Source organism: Sturnira hondurensis, unplaced genomic scaffold (assembly GCF_014824575.4).
Source record: "Sturnira hondurensis isolate 20B ecotype Veracruz unplaced genomic scaffold, ASM1482457v3 Scaffold0007208, whole genome shotgun sequence".
NCBI lineage: Eukaryota > Metazoa > Chordata > Mammalia > Chiroptera > Phyllostomidae > Sturnira > Sturnira hondurensis.
The window spans coordinates 3,246,446-3,263,458 of record NW_028079839.1 but is presented as its reverse complement, the minus strand read 5'-3'; the positions used below and the strand labels follow the sequence as shown (position 1 = coordinate 3,263,458).

The window sequence follows — 17,013 nt, the reverse complement described above, 5'->3', positions numbered from 1 at the left end:
TCGAAGCACAGAAGCCGAGAAAACCCCAAGTGACCAGAACACCCTCCGCAGCCAGCCTTTTCACGCGAATGCTTCCTTCCGCCCCAGGCGCTGCTGCAGAGGGAGCAACGTGCTGGAAAGGTGGGACGAGCCCACGAGGGGATGGGGCGAGGGGTCGGATCCCGAGGACACAGCTGCTCCACCGTGGGGGCAGCGTCCTTCCACTGTGGGCAAGGTCCCTGGTCTTATCTGGGGCAGCACCATCGTCCGGGGCAGCAGAGAAGCCGCCACATGGATGTCGGTCAAGTGCCTCCGTGGCTGTGACACTGTGCTGCCCGCAGCCCACAGCCCGCCCCAGGAGGCACGCTGGTCCCATTTGGAGGACAAGAAGACTGAGACTGGACCAGTGGCCTGCCAAGCAAGGCAGTGGGCATCGGGGATCAGTGGACAGTGTCCCAGGGTCGCTGAGACCACTGGGTGGGGGGGATCCGGCCCACACTGTAGGGACATTTATCTGTCTGGTCTTTCTGTCTCCTTTCCCCAGTGAGGCAATGATTCTGGGTCCACGAAGGACATTCTGTTCTGGGTGACGCCAATCCTGGAGAACTCCTCACTCTAGCAAGGGCCCCACCATGCCATGCAGGGTAGAAAGATCTGGAAAGGCCCAGGCAGGCCCCCTACTTCCTGTGGGGAGCAGAGAGCCCGTGGGAGTGGCCAGGCTCCTAGAGGCCTGGACCTACTGACCACAGGGGTCTGTCCCCAGTATCCAAGCACAGCCACTTGCTCCCAGAGCCCAGAGAGGGAGGATGCCCAGCTGGACCCTGGGGAAGAGGTGGTGTGAGGACAGAGAGCAGAGAGAGGCCACCCTGGGGGGCAGGGAGACAAGGCTTGAGCGCGGGCAGTGGGCAGCGGCCCTACAGGAAGCGCCTGCGCTGCAGCCTTCCGTCCAGACAGCTCAGGGGCTGCACAAAGACCCGGCGCGTTAGCGTGCACCCCAGCCTTGCAAAAACCGAAACAGCCACGGCATTTAGAATCGACGTATGGGTGCTGTTCCACCTAAGAAATGTGTGAAAATTATGTCTGATTTGTCAAGTCGTGAGGTGGGCAGGCCTGGGCAACCTTTCCACACCCAGAAGGAAGTAAAGCCCCTGGACACAGCCTTGGCCCGAAGGGCCGGGTCCGCAACCTCCCCTCTGCAACAGGCAGCAGTGTCTAGAAAACGCTGGGATGCACCTTCGCACCCTTAAAAATGTCTGCATGCACTGTTCCCCACGTAGGTTGTATCTACAATGGAGATCTTATGACGGGTTAACAGGTTACAAAGCAAACACACACAAATCCTAGTCCAGATTGCCATGAACTTGGGCCGGGCATCAGCACGAAGTGGTCCTGGCCGCACTCTCTCGAACTCCCACCTCCCGGACAAGACACTGAGGTGCCCTGATCCACTGGTCAGGGCACTTGGAATTGCAAGGAGTGTCACTCTCTGCTGGTCCTGGTGACACTCAAGGACGAGGACCCAGACGATGCGTTCAGATGGATGATCCAAAGAGCAGGACAGTCGCTACCCGAGAGCAGACAACAGTGGCTTGTCATAGGCACTCAGTGCGCCAGGAGGGGGGTTGGGGCTCAGCGAGGACAGCCCTCAGCTCCATTCAAGCTCTCCGCTTCCAGATTGGGGGACAGCGCAGCAACACCCCGGCTCCCCGGGGTGCAGGCACTCACCGGGCCCACTCTGCCAGGCCTCGCAGTTTCCTGCCTGGTGCACCTTCTACGTACTGGCAAGGTCATTAATGCCAGCACTTTCTACAGCATGAAAAGGTCTGGGAGTTGCCGCTGAACCCCCACCCCACCTTGCGGGGAGCGAGAAGGCTCCCGAATGACAGGAGTGGGGTGAATCCTACCCCACCCGCCCTGCAGCCAGCATGCCACCTTGGGGGGGGGGGTGGATTCCTAGAACAGCCAGTGCTGGAAAAAAGACCCGGCTGCTGGAGCAGTGATCCGGTCAGTCTCTGAGACAAGCTGGACTTGTAAACACGGGGCGGCGTCTACGACTAATTCACAGGCAGCTGCCCAGCAAAGACCGTGGGTGTCCCGCCCCAGACCTCCACGAGGGAGGGGGCAGATGCTCGTGGCACTGTCCTATGACTACTGACCACAGGCCATCGCCTCTCTGTGACGACGGGTGTCTCTGCCCAACCGTGGTGAGCCCACGAAGTCTCACTGAGCGAGGGCACCCAGAGCCGCTGGCCTGGCGGAGGGGACATTGCTTCCAGCACGCCACACCCTCCCAAAGGTCCCCCACTTCCCAAGGGGTCCTCCGTGAGCTGGCCCTCTCTTGGCCCTGTTTTCAGGGACACACCTGGGACCGAGCCTGCCTCACTTTGCCATACTCTTCTCCCCGGTGGGGTCCCCCACAAACCCATTCTCCTGCCTCTGGGGTGCTGGCTGTTGTCTTGTTCCCCTGCCACACCCCATTTGACTGCAGTAAACTGAGTCAAGGTGATACCCAAGACAACGGTGACCGATTCCCTTCCCTCCCTCAGGGACCCCAGGTCCTGGCCTGGGGGCTGCGTGGGCACTGTGCCCAGGGAGACCTAAGCTCCCCACGGTGCATCAGGACGGTCTCGGCAAATATCACGCGTCCATGTCTTTGCTGGTTTGCAGAAACATGGAGCCCCTGGGTATAACGCGATCGCTTTACTTTTTGTCCACTGCTGCTTGTTTGCTGGTAAGTACGACCTGGAATAAAAGGACGGAAATACAAGTCACCCATTAATGGAAAAACTGGGGACCAGCAAACCACCATTGGACTCTCATGTGGGCTCGCCTGCTTGCAGATATTTTATAATACACGCACGGGCCCATGTCCCTTTCTAGGAAACCCAGAAACAGCCATGAGCTTAGGACGGAGTCTGGCCCAGGGCAGGCGGTCAGAACCCCGTGCTGGATGGACAAACACCAGGTCGAAGTGCTGTGACAGTGACCAGAATGCTGTGATTCCAAACCTGCTGCTGCACCAGCACGTCCGAGGCCCACGCTGCCCTTCCAGGAGAACCTCTGAAGTCGGAGCTTAGGGCCAGGCGTGACACGACACCAGCGTGAAGGGGCCCTGGTGACCACACCTGAACCCCCCTAAATGTCTCCACCAACTGCGCAAGGCAGGAGAGAAGGTGGGGTAGAGGGCCAGCTCAGGGTGGCAGTGACCGCACCACGGACTGCCTCCTCTGCAGGTCCTCTGCCTCCTTGCCGACCTGGGCCAGCACCTTGATCACACTTGATCTGAAACTGTTATTCTCACCCCCGTGGGGTAAGTGGGGCCGAGAGGAAAGCATTTCTGGAGAGCAAGGCCTGCTTTACTCCTCCCAGTGGGGGCCGCACTATGTAAGGTGCTCCAAATGGACTTGTTGCTGCAAGATGCTTGTGGTTACTGAACTCAGAATCTTTCCAAGAGTGCTGATGTGAAATGCCCCCGGAGTTCACCACGAGGCCGTAGGCCTGTGAGCGGGCTGCTGACCATGCGTGTGCAGGGCTGGCTGGTGACTGTCAATAGCAGCAGCAACAGAGGCCCAGGTCGAAGTGACCATCCCCACGGCCACCTAACGGATGAGCCATGGCATTAAGTAATTATTCAGGAGGCTTGCTACTCCTGCGGACCCAGAATGAAAGGAAACTTAAATTGTGCTTCTTAATTTAAAAATAACAATTGTTGCCGTTAATTAAAATGCTAGTTACCACCGATTCTGTACTCATGGCGAAGGGACAAGTCCAAGAGTCTACTTCGCCCGTGTTCATCACAGCGAGTTCATTAGTAGGCAAGATCAACTATAGCGAGTGGAGAAAGAAAAGCGCATTTTTCTGACCGGGTTGGCGTGGATAAGAACAGATAGTGCTGGGGAACAGCTCTGTTGCCTGACAGAGCCTGGAAGTTTCCGGGAGACAGCCACAGAGGAGGCCGCCGTGATGGACACAGGGTTCACGGACACCTTCCCCGCTCCAACTCCCCTTTCAACGACCCACCTGAAATCCACAGTGTGCCTCTTGTCAATGGTGTTCAAAGCGGAACTTTCTAGAGGCCCCTGGCCCACACGAATGGTGTTTCACCTTCCTGAGGAAACCGCACAGTGGTGTCTGCTTCATGCTTTCCTCACACTGTCCGGGCCCAGCGAGCTGCCCAGAGCCACCAGGAGTGTCCGAGGCTCCCCAGTCCTGACGTCCAGCCCGAGCCCTCCAGGCTTCCCCGACTGAGTCCCTGCACCCCAGGAGCTCCAGAAGCAGACAGTGGGCCCCCGCTGCTCCTCCCACCTGCGCCTTCTCCCTCCGGCCACTCCATCTGAGCCGCAGAGACCGCAGGACTAGTGTGAGGCCACGTGTGTGCCACGTCAGCTGCCCTGCGGTGTGGGCGGTTGAATCTTACTTCACAGGTGGCAGAGTGCAGACGTGCAGCCAGAGACAGAATGAGTGGCGTGTCTGGTGCTTCCTGTCATACTCCGGCTGTCACACTGTCCTTTAGACAGTTTGGTGCACGAACCACAAGTCAGAAAACACGGGTGTGAATGAATGAAGGATGTGCTGACCCAGCAGCCCTGTTCACTGAGCATCTACTACAGGCTGCACTGTGCTTACTGCTGAGGATTTTAGAGATTTTTAAAAAAGCACATGGACAGAAGTTGAAGGTTTTTACCCTAAAGGATGTCCACCAGACAGGTGTGCAGACAGATCCCTGAAACGCAGGGGAAGGTGCTATGGTGCCTGAGCCCGGGGCCGTGACAGGTAGTGGCAGCAGCACCTGACCCTGTGTCCCTGGCCCAAGCCAGGGCATCTGTCTCCAGAATAAGACTCGTGGACAGACGACATGAAGAAAGGCAAGGAAGCTAGAGAGGGCACAGAGCAGCCTGGAAATGGCAAATAATTTGAATCCCAGCTTTGACCTTGGAACAAGTGACTTAACCTTCATGAGCCTCAGTTTCTTCACCTTGGAAACAGGGACAATCATCCTCATAGCACTAGGCTGACGAATGAGGAAACCCACACAACCATCCCAGTAGTGGGCTCAGGGGTTGGCATGCCTGGCCTGGGAGCCCGGAGAAAGGACAGGAGGGGCCGAGTGTGAACAGGGGGTCGGGGAGCAGTAAAGAAGTTATTCCGGGGGTCCAGGCGAGGGGTGGGCGGTGCTTCTGAGGGGCAGGGGCAGCAGGGACGGAGCTGGGGTTGGCGGCTATTTAGAGATCAAGGGGCAGAGCCCACCAGCTGGGACAGAGGTGGAGAGGAAGGAAGGGGAAGGGAGAAATAAAGGGGCCTCTAGCCTGACCCAGGGGCAGGGTCGAAGGCGGACCGTCCATGAGGTGGGTTCTCCAAGTCCCTGGAAGCGGCTCGTGTGGGCGTCCATCACAGACACCCAGAGGGCGTCGCCGAGGGACAAAGAAAGCCTGGGAGAACCGTGAGCACCAAGAGGAGAGAAGCAAACCTTTCCGGAAATGGCACAATTCTTTTCCAGGCAGGCGGCATCCGGAGCAGAGACATTTGTTAACTATTTCTAGGAAAGACTTTGAAAAGCGGTAAACCAGATTCGAGCAAGATCTGCCAAGTGCCAGTTATCCTGTCAAAAAAACACACATACGTTTTGGTTGAATGATCCCCCCCCTCACTGGCTGATCCAGCCCATCAGTTCCCCACTAAGAATCCGCATGAGATGCAGAGAGAAGAGCCTGGCTCTAAAACACAGGGGGCAGGGGGACCGTCCTCTGCCTCACCTGTGTCGTCTGAAAGAGAAAGAGCCAAATGTCCCCACCGAACACAGAGGTCACGATGGAAGGCAAGCACGGTGCACCCATCCCCGAGCTCAGAACAGAAATGTCCCCGGGAGTGGAGCGGTTCCCCGGGACAAGCACCTACTCTCCACTGGCCGCCACCGACGGAGCTCTGTGGCCCTGTCGTGGGTCCCTTCTCCACAGGAAGGACACTGCGGCTTTCTCTGGGACACAGAGCCACGTTCTAGCCCGGCTATGCGGTGCTCCCCTGGGACAGCGAGCGGCCACGGGCGCGAGGTGTCCGACCAGCACCCCTCGGGCCTGCTGGCGAGGGGCGGCCCTCCTCTCCCAGAGGGCGCTGCGCCCGTCACTCTCAAGAACTGTTTCCTTCCTTCACGATGCAAGGAATCGCCCTAAACTGTGTGGATCCGGGCGGTCTCCAGTGTGCGTGTAATCCCTGGCATTGAGGTCAGCGTGGAGAAGACCGAGGGGGCAAGCGTGTGTCTCACTCATGGGGGGCACCTCCGCCCTCGCCAGCCTCGGGCGTGGTCAGTTGCCTGCCCTGGAACCCAAGTGCAAGCCCGAGGGAGGGAGGAAGACGCTGAGTGGATGCCCCCCACCCCGGGGCCCTGCCTACTGCGGGGTGCCCGTGGGCAGGCCCCATGGCGTCTCCGCACTTCAGTGGTCTCTGCACGCGAGGTCACGTGGACAGCTGCGGATGTCGGCCCGAGGACCCAGTGTTGTGTGAATGAGCTTGTTAACTGGTGGGGAGACGGTGAGGCCCAGTACGGGGCCGGGGTGGCCGTGAGGTGTGGCCACACGCACAGCAGTTGGGGCGGCACCGAAGGCCTGTGCGGCCCGATGCTGGATGCTCTCTGCCCAGGGCCCATCGAATCCTCACAATGACCTTTTCCCCTTTACAGGAATGGGTGAGAGGACGGAGCGCTGTCACACGGCATCACTGAGGTCACGTTCAGGAGGACATGCAGTTATCAAAGTGGAAGGAATTTGTGACACCAAGAAATCCACCCAGAGACGTGCGTGTGACAACCCCGAAAGCAAGACGCAGGAGGTCACGGGGTCAGGAAGAGGCGGAGCCGGAAACCACATCCAACCAGGACCAGGCTCTGAGCCATGGGGCAGTGATGTCCCCAACATTAGGGGATCCCCATGCTTTGGTCAAGAACCACCTCCTGGGGACAGGCTGCATGCGGAGCAGTCCATGGAAGGGCCATGGAAGGGGGCCATCACCACCCAGCACCCAGAGGAAGGCACGGCAGGGACTCTCCCGCACCCGCAATGCTCTGTGGTCTCCCAGCACAGTGTCCTTACCAAGTCAACGGTTTACCTAGCGTGTCGCCGCCGAGGACTCCGAAATACCCACTTCCTGCCTAACCCCAGACTCAGATCTCAGATCCACAAGCAAGTTCAAAGAACTTAAAGGCTCATTTAAAACAGGGCTGGGTCTTGGAAAAGGTAAAAGCTCTGGAAGTGGAATTTGGGAAAACTACACGGAGTTCAAGGTCGCGTCTGAATTTGACCGGAGGCCTCAGAGGTCCCCGACAGACCCGCGCCAGGTCCTGAGGCCACCCTGGCAGGGATCCCTGACGGCTGAACCAGCCTCCCTCTCCCTGGCCTCTGGCTTGGAGGGTGAGGAGTTTCCTTCAAGAGCAGCCAAGTTCGGACAAGGCTCCTTCCCTTTAAACTAGATCGGAAATCACGTCTTCCAGAGCGTTTCCCAAGAGCCCACGTGACAGGTGGAAGCAACTGCCACAGGATGGGACAGCATGGGAAGCTCCTTTCCCCACTGCTCCTTTTATCAAAGAACTGAAACGCCCTGTCACCATGGCGACAGCAAGGCCAGGGCTACCACGCACATAGGGGGTCTGTGGTCCGGTCCCCAGCGTTATCATCCCACGAACTCCCTTCGCAGAGTGCAGAGCTGAGAACCCCCCTCCTTGCCCCATGGAGGAGGAAGCAGAAGCTCTCAGAACATGAGTGATGTCCTCAACTGGAATCCGTTCCCATAAGACCCATGCTCCCGACAGCACCCTGGTCCCTCTATGCCGGGGACGTCGGTGGCGTGTGACCTTCTGTGCCAATGCACCGGCCTGAGCCGGGATCTGAACCTTCGGCTTGAAGTTGCAAATGGACCCAGATTCTGGAGACTTGGGCAGGGGGAGAGGGGACACACCCACCTCTGGGACATGCCTGGTGTCTCGGCAGGCTCCAGGCTCTGGGCCCCAGCACCCATCAGCCCTTGGGCCGAGCCCACTCGCAGGAACCTGAGACTTTTACAAAGGCCTGCGGACGTGTCACCAACCAACTCACGCAGCCCTGACCAGGCAGGGTTTACACTCTGGTTCTACAGACATGCAGCGAAGACCCCCCAGTCCCACCCTCTCCTTCTAGAAGCTGGTGCATCGAAGGAGCACAGCTCTAGAGAGGTCGTTACCTCCTCGGCCTTGGGGCGACCCCGTGAGGGGGAGAGCGTCCCTGTGTCCCTTACACATGGCCGCACGGAGCAGACGCTGGATACGCCCGGACTCCAGACTTCCCGCCCTTCTGCTTGGCTATCGTGAGGTGGCCACTGAAATAAGACGGGAAAGAAGTGCAGACACAGAGCCGAATCCTCAGAGCCTGAGCCCTCCACGTTCGATTCTGTCCTACGCCCTGCAGCTGGGTTTTTCATTACGGGCTCAATCCACGCCTTGGGGAGGGGAAGGTCGCCTCTCAATCTTCTTGATGGTGGGGGCTGGGGGACTGTCGTCCCAAACCCCACCAACCGAGTAACTCGGGCTTTCAAAGTCAGGTTGTCTCAGACTCGAGCACCAGGGAGGTGTTTATATTTCCTGAAAAACCAGGAACATTCTTTTCACCACAATGCAGGCATTGTGCTTTCATTTTTGCCGTGTCAGCCAGGAAGCCGAGGGCCAAATTTCAGTGACATTGTATCTGCAGGGAAGTGGGGCTGGCATTTACCAAGTGCCAGCTCGTGCAAGGTGCTTCCAGAAAATACCTTTACTAAATGTCTGCAATCCCCCGGGTATTTGTATTCCAACTGCCCAGAGCAGAAAACCAGAGTCAGAGAGGAGGAGGCTGGGAGCTGAGACTTGGCTTGCATGTGGGGACTGCAGCACGCGGACCCAAAGCCACCTGGGTTATAAACGGTCCTGACACAGTGTGGCCTTCCTCCCCTAACCTTTCTTCGGGGTACGGAGCCTGGATTACCAAGATGTCATCCTGGTGACGCCGGCTAGCAGGACAGAAGTGGTGGATGCCCCCTGCCCAGGGCATGGCTTTTCTTTTTTTTTAAAGATTTTATTTATTTATTTATCTTTAGAGGGGAAGGAGAGAGGGAGAGAAGCATCAATGTATGGTTGCCTTTTGTGCATCCCCTGCTGGTAGTTAGCCTGCAAGGAACCGGCCTGCAACCCAGGCATGTGCCCTGACTGGGAATCGAACCGCGATTGCCTGGTTCGCAGGCCCGCACTCAGTCCACTGAGCTACGCCAGCCAGGGCGGGCATGACTTTTCGAGGCAGGACTCCCGGGTGCCAGAACAAGCAAGCATTTTGTTGGGTGTCCCTGGGGCTGGAAGGGGGCAGTTGAGACGGCTGTGCCTTCCCCAGACACCAGGTCTCCTCTGGCCGCCACGCAGCACTAACAGCCCCTGCCCCCGCTCCCCACCCGTCTACTGGAGTCCAGGGTGCAGGTGACTTTGGTGCTCAGGAAACTTCCCAGTGACACCAACACCAAACCGCCCCGTTGGATTCCTAGTTACGATGGGTTTTAAACGACCAATTTACACAGGGGTGACGCCTCCCAGAACACAGCTGGGGGCAGGTCCCTGGCTGAGTAGGGCCTCCGAGGAGCGACAGCTGAGACAGCTCTGGGACCCTCACACAGAGGCACACGCACCCGTAGGAGTATTTCGATCCAAGGCAGCGAGCTCCAGCGAGCGTGCACGCAGCGCCTTGCACCTCGTTGGTGTACAGCAGACAGGACAATGAAGACCCTACTACACAGCCTGTGACTGCCCTGTGCAGCTTCAAAAACAGGTTACATGGATGTGTGGTCACAGATGTGGTTCCCTCTGGGAGGGGGTGAGGGTAGGGGCCTGGGAGAGACCACCAGGAGGCTCGAGAGAGGTGGAGGGCGGGGGGGGAGCCACACTGTGTGCCTGCTTGTGGGTCTTGAGGGGCAAAGACCCAGGGTCCTCGGTACTTGACTGTAGGTCTGTTCCAAGTTGAGCTACTGGTTGGAATTGCTGCTGGTACCGGGTTTTGATCCTGGATAAATAATCAAAGAAACAAGCTAATTTCTCTTTAAAAAATCATCTCACAAATGTGGCAGCAGAAGCATTCCCATATCAGCTACTCCGCACACAGTAGGGCGACGGGGACCGCCAGCACTGAGACAACGGACGGTCGAGGGGACCTCTGCCCCCACAGTGGTAGTTTGCCATCAAAAGCCTGCTTTCGTACAGAGTAAGCTTGCTTGCCTTGAGACATGAACTTTGTTTGAAAATAATTTTTAGGTTTTTACCATTTTTTCCCCAAAACGAATTAGAAATCTCCCACTGACACATAAATCTTAAGGTGCCAGTCACACGGATAACCTGGAGCCTCCAGTTGAGGGTAGAACGGCTTCTCAAGGTCCTGCCGGGGGGGACTGTGGCCAGAGCTTGTGGAGTTGGGGTCGGACATACACTGGCCCCCAGAGGAGCCTGGGCCGGTTGCCGCCCCTCTCGGAGCTGCAGGGTTTCCATTTACAAACCAGGGGAGTCCACCTCACCCTGCAGTGATGGGCAGGTGACTGACTCATCCTGCTGGGCCCAGGGCTTTCCAGTTTAGTGGATATCCTGCCTGCCGGAACCCCTCGGCCCCAGCAGGTAGGCTGGCTGCTTGCCCACATGGTGTGGCATGTGCCAGGTAGCGTCCAGGAGGCACTCTCCGCGGCGTGTCTGGCCCATGCCACGTGCTCAGTAAATACTGGTGTTGCCACACCTTCACCAAAACGTTTCCTTCTGTGTGTGTTTTGGCTGGGATGTCCTTCAATACATCACACCAGGACGCCGGGACGCCGGGACACCTCCCACCCACACTCCAGCTCCCTGTCCCACTGTAAGGCATGAGTGACCAGTAGTCACCTTCTAGCAACCTCTGGTCGACACGAGGGTTCCTCTCCCTCGATGAGGCAGCGCGCCCCGATGGCCCAAGACGCAGTATCTGGCCTCCCGGGGCCCCAGTGTCCACATCAGAAGCAGGAAGGAGCGCCTGCCCCTCAGGGTGCTGCGCTGAGTGGAGCGGCCCTGTGCCTGTGTTTGCCGTTCCCTGCTCAGTGGGGTCACTGCAGGCCACCCTGGGGACTCATGACAAGGTAGAGGTGTCCGGGACAGGGGGCCGGAGGGGAACAGTGTAGACAAAGGGGCCAGTGCAACAAGACAGGGCACCCCGGTGTCCAGGGGTGTGCCCGCTGCCCACAAATGGGGTGTCCCCTGTCTTGTACGAGACACAGTGAGGGACAGCTGGACCTTGAGCCGAGGCCTGAGCGCCCTGCAGTGGGAGCTGGGCAGAAACGGGTTTCTGGGCTCAGACCCTCTGCACCCGAGGAGGGGTCCCTACGCTGAGCTCAGATGGAGCCGTTCTCCTCACCCGATGCCTGGCCATTCACACACACACATACTGATGCTCTCTAGACAGTAAGAAAGATGCAGAAGGCAGTCACTTGTGTGACTGTGTCTGGGTATAAACTGTAACAGGAATGCAGGGGGAAGTCGTGACTTCTTCCTCGTTTAAGGATGCGTGAACTCCCCCGTGGGAGAGCTGGCCTCAGCCCCCACTGCAGGGAAGGAGCCGGAGACCGAAGCTCATCCCCCAAAACCCCCAGCGCCCGGCGGAGAGGACAAACTCCATCGGCACTTCGGCGCACTTCCACAGGGATGTAAATCAATTTAAGGGCTTAAAACAGCCGCAGAAATGAGGGGGAAGATCGCGCTCTGTCAGTTACCATGGGGATCACTAACGGAAGCACCTCCTCCGCCTTTTAAAGGCCCTGCCACGCTGGTGCTGCTGAGCACGTAAAATACAAGGAGGCGGCATCTGCTTCCCGCCACTTGGTGATTGCCAAAGAACCAGCGTGGAAGTTCAAGTGGAAGCAGCGTCGTCAGAAGTACCGCTCACTTCCCGTGGGGGGACATGCTTACTGTGAAAACCCATCTCGGATCAAAGTTGAGCCGCCAAGTGTACGGTCTTCAGAGGGTTCTGAGAAATCAGGACGAGAGACACTGATGGCCTGTTCAGTGGCAGAGCACACAGAAGGCTGGCAGGACAGATCCTGACGGTCACCCAGACGCGTGTTCCCTGTCACCCAGAGAACTCGCCAACCTCCCTGGAGGAACTGCTGGGGGCCCCGTGTTCTGAAAACTACAGAAATGGCCACAGAGCTTACTGAAAACGGAACTCCCCACAGCATCCACAGTGGCGTTTCTGTTTTGTTTCGTTTCGTTTTTGCATTACTCACACAGAGCCTGCAGTCCCCAAAGTAATGTTCCTGAAGGTTTCCAACCAGCATCTTCGTGAAAGGGTCACTTGTCACACAGTGAGAGGGCCCCTGGAGCACCAAAGGCCTGCTGAGGTCCCTGGGTTTTTTTAATAAAGAAGAAAACCTTCCCCTTAAAACTGAGACTTGTCCAGAGTCAGCCAAGGGCTGAAGAAGTGGAACTAAGACCTTTACTAATTCTCAGGGATGGCTGGAAGAACCGTCCCTACACAGCCATGTCTTGAAAAGTTTGAATTCGGGCCTGTGCTGCCCTGACCCTTGCTTGGTGACCATAAAACTGGACGCTCAGACTGAACACTGTGAAGGAAGAGAGAATGGGGCGCAGGGCCGGCTGCCCCTCCAGGAGGGAGGAACCGTCTTTCCCCCTGGGGCCCAGAGAGTCTCCGAGGATGGGCCCTGGGACTGGAGGGCAGGCCTCGGCCGGGCGGGCTCCCCTGCTTCCTCTGCGCTTCCTGCGCCCACCGCTCCTGGTTCCCAGGGCAAGCTGGTGGCCTCAGGCTGCAGGTGCACACCCACATGCGTGTGCACACACCTGTGGTACATGTGCGGCCCCCTGGGTGAGGCCCCAGGAGACCCCTGGGCACTCATCCTGTGCCTCCGGGACAGGGACACCTGCCCTGCCCGCTGCAGGTCTGCCAACTCGGCACTGCCACGTGAATTACACAAAGCACACTCCTTCCTCAGTCCTAGAGCATCCCCTGAACACCTACTGTGTGCTGGGCTCTGAAGCCACCGTGATGGACAGAGGAAGCCCCCTGTGGCTCTCAGGCAGCTCCCAGGGGCGTGGAGGAGACACACTAACCCTGTGGCTTTACTCTGTCTCTAGTGTTTTCCAGAGAGTAAAAAAAGATAATAAATGCTTATTGTCCAATGACATTAAAACACCCCAGGATCACATGTCAGGAACTGAGTGTCAGTCCTCCCCCGGAACAAGCACCCCCTGCACGGCTGTGGTAGGGCCAGCATCCAGGTCTTTTTCACTCACTCACTCACCCGTCCAGTCATTCATTCCACAGGTCCCTGCCAGGCACCCACTGCACACTGGGGACAGAGTGTGAGCAGGACAGCCCAGCCCTGCTCAGTGTGGCGCCCAGTCGTCAGGGAGATGGGAACGACTCCACCAACTGGCAAGTTGCCGTGACAGCCAGGAGGGGACAGACAGATGCTGGGGACAGACAGAGAGTCACCAGCTGGGGACAGCAATGCTCCGGCCAGTCCCAGGGGCCGTGCTTTCCTTGCTGAGCCTGGTGTTGGATGGCACAGGCATCAGGGGGCAGAGGAAGGGGCGCCGGCCTTGAACAAGAAGTCTCCACCCAGTAGGTACTGGCGACCCTGGAGCCTCCTGGGGGAGCCCCACGCCCCATTCTTCCCGCTGTCGCGTCTGCAGAGTCCCCAGTCCTGGGCAGAGAGACAGGTCTCTTCCTGGAGAGAAGCCCCAGGCCCAATTCTCCTCACACCCTCCCCGAGCGCACTGCCCGAAGAGCGGCCTCTGGGGAAGGCTGTCCAACTCTCCACGCCAGGCGCCTTACAAGCATCCCGAACAAGCCTACACTGTTCGCCTCTCACCTCCGGCCAAAGCGAGGCTGTCGCCAAGGACGACATGAGAGCCTGGCTGCAGCTGGGTGCTTCGCTGAACGTCTCATCGTCCTCGTCCGTGCGAGCTGAGAAAAGCACTTCTGTGTCCCCCAAAAGGCCACATACATGCCAGACACGTGGGGGGTGGGTGAGATCCCTCACACCCACAGCTCTGCTTAAGGAGCCGGCCCGTTGGCACCATCTGAATGGGCGCACACAGCAAAGGGGGGCAAGTCTCCCACTTCGGGGCTGATGGAGCTAAATGGTCCCAGGTCCAAGTGAGGCCTGGACAACAGCGCACGCTGATGGGCCCTACTGCAGGTTCCAGGGACTCGGCCACAGCGGTGCAAAGATGAGCGAGTGTGTGTGTGTGTGTGTGTGTGTGTCCAGGACTGGGGTCGAAGGGCACCAGGTGAAATCCGGGGTGAGACCCCTCGGCCGTGACAGGACATGGGGCACACAGGGAGAGTCCCTGAGGCTGACAGCATGAGAGGCAGAGAAGCCGGTTCAGGGCCAGGAGTTGCTCATAAGGACCTTCCCAAGGGGCAGATAAGAAGTCTTAATCCTTGAGTCACTGGGATGCAGGGGGCTGACTGTCCTGCAAAGAAATCTGGTCATAACTTGGGCAGAGTCTGAGGAATAACCTAAGAGCTGGAAAAATGGCCTCTACAATGCATAAAAATAACATCCAGCTGACAAAGACCTTCCACCGGCCATGCAAGTCCCATTACAAACATTCACAGTCCAGTGTCGATTATTGGAGGGGAAATACGAATACAAGCAAGAATGAGAAAAAGAAGAACCCGTGGCTCCAACTAGCACACAGAGGAGGCTTTTGTCACTGTGTGTTCTTCCCAAACCGTTCCCACCCCGGGACTCCAGCCCCGGTACTGCCCTCCGAGGGGTGCACCCCACATGGAGCGTGGCGCGGGCCGGTGGCTGTGGGGGAGGAAGGAGTCCTCTCCCACGCCCGTTCCACTGCGACCTTCCAAGTGCAATCCAGTGCCCCATCTGCCCACTCGGCACTGGGCACCTGGAGTGCCCAGGCTCCCACACCCAGCCAGCCTGCCCGAGCACGACAGTGAGGCTCCTTGCTGACCAGCTTCAGTCCTTCACTCGTTTCCCCTGACCCTGGGTCACTCTGCCTCTTCTAAAGCAATGGTCTTCAACCGCCCTGGCTTCCCCAGCAGGCCGCCTTCTCCACTGACTTTTGTATCTGTGCGTCCCCCACAGCATGGAGGGGACTCTCGGGACATCTTCCTTTGGTGGCCTGCCAAGCCTTGGGCTGGAAACTTCATAACACTGTCTCCTTTATCCTCACAAGCACTATCCAAGGCTGGTATTATTATTTGCGTTTTACAAGTGAGAGAAAGAAGGATTAAAGAGGGAAGCTGAGCCAGCGCTGCACCCAGGCAGTCTGACTCCGCGGCCACCTAGGCCACCAGGGAGACCGTGGTCGGGACAGTGAGTCCTTTCATCTCCCCGGGAACAGACTTAATGCTTCTGCTCCGCTCAGAGATCACTGTCCTTGCAAATTCAGGAAGGTCGCCTTCAGTCAAGCTTATTTCAGTGAGGGTTACAAAATACAAACTAATGGAGTCTAAGTTACTGTGAGCATGTAGTTACACATTAGAAACAGAAACCACAGGCAGTGGAGGAAAAAAGCACAGGAAGACACAAGAGATGTACTTGCTGTCATCTTGAGGCAGGTGTCATTCCTGGTGATGAACAGGTTCAGGAGGTGGCTTTTGACCAAATGTGGCATGAATGAATGAGTGAGTGAGTGAGTGAGTGAATGATTGAATGAGTGAATGAGTGAGTGAGTGAATGAGTGGGTAAGTAAGTGAGTGAATGAGTGAGTGAGTGAATAAGTGAGTGAGTGAGTGAGTGAATGAGTGAATGAGTGAATGATTGAATGAGTGAGTGAGTGAATAAGTGAGTGAATGAGTGAATGAATGAGTGAATGAATGAGTGAGCGAGTGAGTGAGTGAATGAGTGAGTAAGTGAATAAGTGAGTGAGTGAGTGAATGAGTGCGTGAGTGAATGAGTGAATGATTGAATGAGTGAGTGAGTGAATGAGTGCGTGAGTGAATGAGTGAGTGAGTGAGTGGATGAATGAGTGAATGAGTGAATGAGTGAGTGAGTGAATAAGTGAGTGAGTGAATGAGTGAATGAATGAGTGAATGAATGAGTGAGTGAGCGAGTGAGTGAGTGAATGAGTGCAAGAGTGAATGAATGAGTGAGTGAGTGAATGAGTGCAAGAGTGAATGAATGAGTGAGTGAGTGAATGAGTGGGTGAATAAGTGAGTGAATGAGTGCAAGAGTGAATGAATGAGTGAGTGAGTGAATGAGTGCAAGAGTGAATGAATGAGTGAGTGAGTGAATGAGTGCAAGAGTGAATGAATGAGTGAGTGAGTGAATGAGTGAGTAAGTGAATAAGTGAGTGAGTGAGTGAGTGAGTGAGTGAATGAGTGAATGAGTGAGTGAGTGAGTGAGTGAATGAACTGGTTAGCCTTTAGGACACTCATGCACTGTCTTCTTTCCTATTTTATTTGAGCCCCAACCTGTAGTTAACTTGGATTTCTTTTTTAAAAAAATAGAGGACCAGGCAAGTTGAATAGGACTGTATCTATTAAAGAAGTTGAATCAATAATTAATAACTTTCCAAAACAGAAATCACCAGGCACAGACGAGCCACTTGTGAAATCTGCCAAACTCTCAGAAAGGAATTACACCAACTCTCTATACTCTCTCTGGGAAGGAAGGCAGAGGCATTCTATAAGGCCAGCATTGCCCTAATATCAAAATCAAAAAATTACAAAAAAAAAAGAGAAAAGTACAGACCAACTGCCCTCATGAATGCAGATGTAAAAGTCCCCAACAAAATATTAGCAAATCAAATCCAACAACGTACAAACAGAATTATACACCACAACCATGAGGGGTTTATACCAGGGACGTAAGGCTGGTTCAATGTATGAAAATCAGCGAATGGAACCATGACATCAGCACGCTTGGGAAGGCACACCCGTGTTCATGGCGACAGAAACAGAAAAGCCATTTGACAGAATCCAACGCCTGTTCACGATAAAGCTCTTAGCAAACTAAGAGCCCATGGGCCACATGCAGCCCAGGATGGCTACGAAG

The 17,013-nt window shown here is 56.5% G+C and overlaps 1 protein-coding gene across 4 annotated transcripts in view; it reads right to left on the bottom strand.

The window, feature by feature from the left end:
• Positions 1-17,013, bottom strand: part of PTPRE (protein tyrosine phosphatase receptor type E) — a 120,808-nt gene that overhangs the window by 71,993 nt on the left and 31,802 nt on the right. Inside the window, exon 1 of one of the 4 annotated variants that reach the window (XM_037051200.1) lies at positions 11,936-12,028. The exons of the other annotated variants lie outside the window; for them this stretch is intronic. The gene's annotated coding sequence lies outside the window, so the exon portion shown is untranslated. Of the gene's footprint in view, positions 1-11,935; positions 12,029-17,013 lie in introns of those variants that run through there. 4 annotated transcript variants of the gene reach the window in all.